This window comes from Limulus polyphemus, unplaced genomic scaffold (assembly GCF_000517525.1).
Source record: "Limulus polyphemus unplaced genomic scaffold, Limulus_polyphemus-2.1.2 Scaffold2952, whole genome shotgun sequence".
Classification (NCBI taxonomy): domain Eukaryota; kingdom Metazoa; phylum Arthropoda; class Merostomata; order Xiphosura; family Limulidae; genus Limulus; species Limulus polyphemus.
Genome location: NW_013668562.1, coordinates 77,430 through 85,312, shown reverse-complemented (window position 1 = coordinate 85,312; position 7,883 = coordinate 77,430).

Sequence of the window (7,883 nt, the reverse complement as noted above, 5' to 3'; positions counted from 1 at the left end):
ACTAAAAACCCCATATTTGTGTAATTTCTTTGCTTTTTTTTTTCATGTTTGACTCTTTCTTTTAGTAGCAACACTTCTGTGTCATATCCAAGACACCGAATATGAATATATCACTATTTAAGAGCTCAAACATCAAACAAGTTCTGGAAAACATAAATCAAGTTACTGCAACGAACAATCAAGTTCAAGGCAACGTGTAGTTACTACAATTTAACGCTAGGAAGGTTAAGGCAAGCCTCGAGGGTTTAAAATTACACAAAAACCATGTTAGGAAATTTCGAGAACATTCAGCCACACCTGAATGAAAAAAGAAAAAAAAACGGCTCGAGGACGCGACTGGTTGACTTGAAACACAGCTGTCACGCCTCTAAACTTGAGCTTTGAATGCAGAATGAGGACGAGAATATAGTATGTTTCAACCATTCACAACGAAGGTTAACTTGATCGTTCATTTTTTTTATGCGCATTGTCCAAATACGAGTCATCCACTCACTCATGCCTGTTACTTCAACAGTTTTGAACAAATAATTAACACCAGTGGGGACAGTGCGGCTATTTGACCTGTCACTTGCATTTCACTGATTATAAACGTTTAAAGTATTATTTATTTTTTTACATTTCTATCTTCAATTACTTACTGACAGTTTCAGAGCGATTCAAAATGGCTACTGAAATGTTGTTTTGTGATTCTAGTTTCTGTAGTTGTTAAACAGAAGAAGCGATTAGAATAATGTCAAATTGCTTGAAAGTAGTAGAATAATGGAAAACATGATAATAAGTTTCGAGTTGCAGTCACCAGATGACAGCAGCTGTATAAATATATTATACAAACTATTAAAAAAAAATTACTGAATTTCTCTGTAATCTTCTTAGAGGGTCAGCTTGATTGCACTACATGCCTTGTCAATGTCGAGTATTTTATTTAAAATTCTATGAATTGGGATTCCAAAAAATAAACAGCGGTATATATATCTTTCTCTCATTCTCACACACGTGTTTCTTTTTATTATTATTATTATTCTATTTTAAAGAGAAAACTTGATTTCATACACCATGTGATATTCTGATTATGGCCTAGGAATATTAGATGTACCCGAAAGTGAAAGTGAAGTTTGGTTTGAATTTCGCGCAAAGCCACCCGAGTACAATCTGCGCTACCCAAGTACGATCTGCGCTATCCGAGTACAATCTGCGCTAGCCAAGTACAATCTGCGCTAGCCAAGTACAATCTGCGCTACCCGAGTACAATCTGCGCTAGCCAAGTACAATCTGCGCTACCCGAGTACAATCTGCGCTAGCCGAGTACAATCTGCGCTACCGAGTACAATCTGCGCTACCCGAGTACAATCTGCGCTACCCGAGTACAATCTGCGCTAGCCGTCCCTAATTTAGCAGCCAGGCCATTTAGGGTAATACCGGAGTTTCGACAGAATAATTTCAATCGTTTCTTCTTGAATAGCGAGAGCAGTCTGTTCGCAGCATTCCTTCGCCATTGTCGTCGTCGCTGTGATCTCCAACACACTCAGTCAACATCACCAAAGCGTTCATTTTGCCAACTTTTGCTCAAGTCCAAAGTTAAATTTCTAAGAAATTTAAGAGTTCAATATCTAAAAAAAAAAAGTTAATTTGAGAAGCAAAACCTGACAGCTTTTCACTCGCAACAGTTAAAGTTAACATGAGCAGGGCGAGGGGGTAATAACCCCGAACACCCCAGTTGGGAAATTCTCTTTGCAAATTTTCTTTTTAACTAAAAATGTTCTTTTTAACTAAATCCCTGTTACGGAAAAATAAATAAATATTTTCCGTAGTGAAACACTTTGAACAACACTGACCTAATCATAAAGTAACTTAGAAAAGCTCATTTTCTTCCAATATCAACTAGGCACTCCTTATAAGCATCATTACTCGTTCTGCTGAATATCCCGCCACTTAAAATTCTCCTCATCAAATTTTCATTCAGACCTTCCCTCCTTGTTGTAGAACCCAGAAGCGTTAGGTGACCCAGGCGCACCCGGTCAAGCCTGCCCCACCCCTCAGCTCAGCTGACTGTGTCAGGTTAATAGACTGCTATCTCCTAGAGAGATAACTCTCCTGTTGTTTATTCATAAGGCATAATAACAAGCTCACCTTCTTCGTCTATGACAGAACGAACGACCCCTTCTGAGGGAAGCTATGCCAGAAAGATCAAGTGGGCCGTGGTGAAGGTTGGAGAGGGGATGAAGACAAGGCCATTACCTTCCCCTATCTCGGAGCCAGAACGCGAATTTAGACCACGCCCAAAGCTTGACATACAGGGCGGGAAAGAAGTAGGGCTGACCTTTGAACTTTTACTTGGGAATCCCACAGTACATGTTTACCATGCGCTGACAAAGGGACAATCTAAATGAAGCCCACCTGCTACACTAAAAACGGGAAGAAAGTGAAAAATCAAACAACCTACAATACTAGTATCATCATATATATATATAACAACCTACAATACTGTGTTCTTTCATATTAAAACAAAACTACTACCCCCCCCCGTTTTGTTTCTTGGTAAACGTATCTATGTCTGTGGTGTTTAAACTGGTGAAAAAACAACGTGAACGTAGAGAATCCCCAAAATTAACATGTAGAGACTCCATCTTCATAAACTTTTTCTATATTTTTAAATTTCAGCACTCGTGCAACGACTCCAATAAAAATTCCTGTCATTCTGGCCCTGACATCTTCTACATTATGTACCTCCAGCGGGAGGGGTGGTGGTAGCAGACTATATAACGTCCGAAGTAATGTTACCAGCACTAATACAGAATATGGAAAGGGATTACTAAAAATAACATTAGTTATAATGGAAATTGCGTAAAAATTATAAACTTATACATTTATCGTACTTTTTTCTGCGTTTTAGGAAGTTGTAAATTTGTATCCATTTTCCGTCATCACTACTGCCATTCATATGTAGTTTTCATGTATCACGAGTGTGCAACGCCAAATGTGCAGTCACAAAAAATAAAGCTATTATCACTTCCAATGGTCCATGTATGTATGTATACGTGTCGGTACTTAAAAGTTCTAGTGGTCGTTCCTTCTACATTGAGGAGCTCGAAGGCACGAGATTGTAATATCACGACAAAATTCGCTGAGTAGCATTTTTTTAGGGGCTCATTCTTAAACATTTTTTAACACAACAAAAAAATAATCCACTTTGTTAAAGAAAGGATTCGAATTTATCAGTAACAATACTTACCAGCAATAAAAAAATATATATTGCGCAGACGCTCACACAAATATAATGAATTCATATAAATAATCACGTCCTGATGACAAAGCCACTTACGACTTCAAAGAAAAGCAAGAAGCATTTATTCCGCCAGGCGTCACCAATGAATAATAAACTTGAACAGATAATCCTCTTATGATAATCAGATTAAAATACATTTGTAGTATAGATTAATAATAAAAAAAATCAATGTTTGATAATCAAGCGTTGTGTATTGCGCGATTAGCCCGAAGGAAACAAAGTTTTATTATTCTCTAGCTAGGTGGCGTTAATGATCGTTCTTGCCCAAAATTAATTTTTTTTTTAATCCTAGGATTTTTTAAAAACGACGATATTTACATACATAAATAAATAAATAATTGCTCACGCATATATATAAATTAATATCTTTTAAAGTTATTAAAGCTTTATTGCATTTTAGCTAGGTGGCGCTAATGTTTATTCTTGTCGAAAATGACTTTTTTTTTAATCATAGGATATTTTTTAAAAACGATATTTACGTAATTTAATGTGTTTTGTTTGTAATTTAGCACAAAGCTACACAATGAGCTATCTGTGTTCTGCCCACCACAGTTATCGAAACCCGGATTCTAGCGTTGTAAGTCCGCAGAACATACCGGTGTGCACATAATTTAATAAATAAATAAATAATTGCTCACCTGTATATTACGAAATATCTGCTAAAGTTATTCTTAGCAGTTGGTTTGTTGTAACTATTAATCCGGAAGTAATGATTCTAAAACACCTACTTAAGCGTAACAGAATTAAACATTTCAGCTGGAATTTTAAAAATATAATTCTGTAAGTCTTCATATGTCTTATACGTTTCATGTTTTTCTTCATTTGTTTAAAAAAAAACAACATGAAATGACAGGAAATTCTTTCACGTTTTCTGTTTTTTATATTCTAAACAACACTGCGATTACAGATTTCAAACCTGGTATTAAATATTTTCAAACGAGTATGCCCACTATTAGTGTTCTGAGATAATATTTGTTAATTTAGAGACTCTCGAACACCAGAGGGTGCTTTAATGCTAAAATATGAAAGTTCTGAATAATCGCACGCTTTTTTTTCGTTTTTTGTTTACATCGCAATCTTAGAACACATTTATTAATTACACTAATTTAAACATTTATAATTATATATCCAAATAAAATACTTATTCAGAAAATGTATTTAAATATTTCGAACCTTTACCACTAGGAGGCAAGCTTTTCCTTTTTTTCTATAGGTTTATTTTAAGTGGTGCTACTCACAAAAACTCTGACACTCGTATACATAAAATTATTTAAAAGAAACTAATGATCCCTAAGTAAAACCACCCCACCCTGTCTCTGATATACCACCCACTGAGGGCACCAATGTAACTATACGCCTCATTAGTGGGGGAAAGATTATTGTGATCTACAAAGCAAATTAATATCTGTCTTCTGATCTGCTATGTCATAATCCGCCCCTCTCCTTTTTCTTAATTCTAGGCGTTATTGACTTTTTCTTTCTTGTGTAGTCAGAGGTTTAAAAAAATCTAATTAACGAGTCAACACTCTCGAAATGAAAGCTAGAGATATTAACAAAGCTATAAAAAAAAGATAATAACGATTAAAACAGGTTCTTTTGCATCAAAGAAGCTATTTCTGAATTCCTTCAAGAACTGCCACACAGAGCATCATGTTTTATCTATTTTATATGTACATTTGTAGACTAGTACTTCTGATGAAGAAGAGAACCACGAACACAAGCAAGTTGGTAACGTTGTAAAACATGGTATCTTTCTGAAGCCAAACTTGTAATGTTTTCACTCTTGTTGTAACATGTAAATCCATAGCAGTGATTTTAATGTAATAATAACATCTCTCGGTAAACTTCTAGAATATTGTAGAAATAATGAATGTTTCCATTAATAAAGCCCCCCAGTGGCACAGCGGTATGTCTGCGGACTTACAACGCTAGAAACCGGGTTTCGATACCCGTAGTGGGCAGACCATAGATAGTCCATTGTGTAGCTTTGTGCTTAATTTCAAACAACCAACCACTTCATTTTTGCACCCCAGTGGCATAGCGGTATGTCTGCGGACTTACAACGCTAGAAACCGGGTTTCGATACCCGTGGTGGGCAGAGCATAGATAGCCCATTGTGTAGCCTTGTGCTTAACTTCAAACAAACCATTAATAAAAATGGCGCGGAAGGGATACTTTGTTGTAATGTATACATTGATTGTCATTAAAATAACGTGTGTGTGTGTGTTTTTCTTATAGCAAAACCACATCGGGCTATCTGCTATGTCCACCGAAGGGAATCGAGCCCCTGATTTTAGCGTTGTAAATCCGTAAATTTAAATTCCCAGCGGGGAACCATTAAAATAAACTATAAAATGTTCTAACGAGAGATATTTTATTTTTCGCCATTTCCGTGGCCGTTAGGGGCCTGGCATGGTCGGGTGGTTAAGGCGTCACCGAACATGCTCCCCCTTTCAACCATGAGGACGTTTTAATGTTGTGATCAATCCCATTCTTCGTTGGTAAAAGAAGTTGGCGGTGGGTGGTTTTGACTAGATGCCTTCTCTCTAGTCTCTCTCTGCTAAATTAGGGACAGATAGCGCAGATAGACTTCGAGTAGCTTTCCGCGAAATTCTAAACAAACCAACCCAAATCGTGACCTTTACGTAACACATGACTGTCATGACTGTTAGTATGACTACCTTAGCCTCCATTATTCCAACGAAGCACTTCCACGATCAGCGAGTAGTGTGAAATATGCCCCCCCCCCCATAAGACAGTATGTCTAAAAGGATATTTGTGTCATAGTGGACGTTCCATTCACCCATCAAATACTCGTGGTTTCATCCTTTGCGACGTTCTGGCAAGCTTCTTCTGTCTGTAATACGGCCCGACATGGCCTGGTGGTTAGGGCACTCGACTCGCAGTCCGCGGGTCGCGGGTTCGAATCCCCCGTCACACCAAACATACTCACCCTTTCAGCCGTGGGGGCGTTATAATGTGACGGTCAATCCCACTATTCGTTGGTAAAAGAGTAGACCAAGAGTTGGCGGTGGGTGGTGATGACTAACTGCCTTCCCTCTAGTCTTACACTGCTAAATTAGGGACGGCTAGCGCAAATAGTCCTCGTGTAGCTTTGCGCGTAATTCATAACAAACCAAACCGGTCTGTATTTTGATTATTGGTCTTGGATAGCCTGGAGCAACAATAGTTTATTTACCTTCAGTTTATATACTGTTTTAACATTTATACGTTATCAAAATCATTACCGAATAGAATATTTTAAACTCGAAAGTATGATTGGCTCGCTGTTGTTTTTCTCATACAATCAAATCAAATAAAACAGTAGTATTGTAGTATAAAAAAAACAAAATAAGAAACAAAACTTTAGCAGTCTTTTCCGTTTACGTTTGTTCTTATTTATTGCTAAGCGCAAAGCTACACAGTGGGTTATCTGTGTCTTGGCAATCGCAGGTATCGAATCCCGATTTTTAGCGTTATAAGCACTCAGACTTTCCACTGAGCCACCAATAGATTAAAAATGGATTGTTTTGTGTGTGTGTGTGTGTATTATATGCACCTTTAGAAAAGGTTAGCACAATTTCATTCACCAGCTTTGCATTCTTTTGATTCTAGAATCACCTGCTTTGTCATCGTTTGATTCTAGAGTCACCAGCTTTGTCATCGTTTGATTCTAGAATCACCAGCTTTGTCATCGTTTGATTCTAGAGTCACCAGCTTTGTCATCGTTTGATTCTAGAATCACCAGCTTTGTCATCGTTTGATTCTAGAGTCACCAGCTTTGTCATCGTTTGATTCTAGAGTCACGCGAAGCTTTCTATAAAATCTCGAACTTTTCATTATCCATAATCTTTGTCCAATAATAAAAAAGATACTGGTCTAGGTATTCTTTTTCTTAGTTGAATGAATATGAAGAGGAAAGTTCAATGTGCACACTTATGCAAGGTGTGATTGTCAAAAATATAAAATTCGCTTTGATGTGGCTTTCAAAGTAACTTATATTTCGCCATTATTCTCCGCTAAGGAAACTCCAAAACGTAAGCTTGTCAACCATATTAGCGAACGCTGCTGGACCGAACGCTTGCAAAGCGAGCGCCTAGTGACCACGGCCAGCGGATCTTTACTTTGTCTCTTGCAAATCTAAAGGTATGCATTAATTACAGTTCTAGCGATGGGTAACAAGGAATTAAATCTGCGTCTACTTAGCTGAGGCAGTTACCCGTTTCTACTTATTATTGAAAGCATACCTCATCAAGGGTGAACCAGAAATAATACAAATCAATAATATAAAAAGACTCTCCTATTTTTCGTCCAGTCATTTTCGTTCCCAGAGTTCATTTCATGTATCTTAGCTCAGAACTAGTGTGTCATCTTTTATCAACGACTCTTTCGATTTTTTCCGACACATTGTCATTCTTAAAGGTAGCACAATTACTAATCCCATGCAATCTGCTTGATATTGTGTATAATATTAGCAATATCCTGATCTACGTATTTCTTTCTCGTACGAGTTGCTTCCCTTTAAAGGTCTAGTTAAACCATAATATCAAACTGGTGTATTTACGTGTTTTACACTCACCAAAAAGAAACCTATCATTCT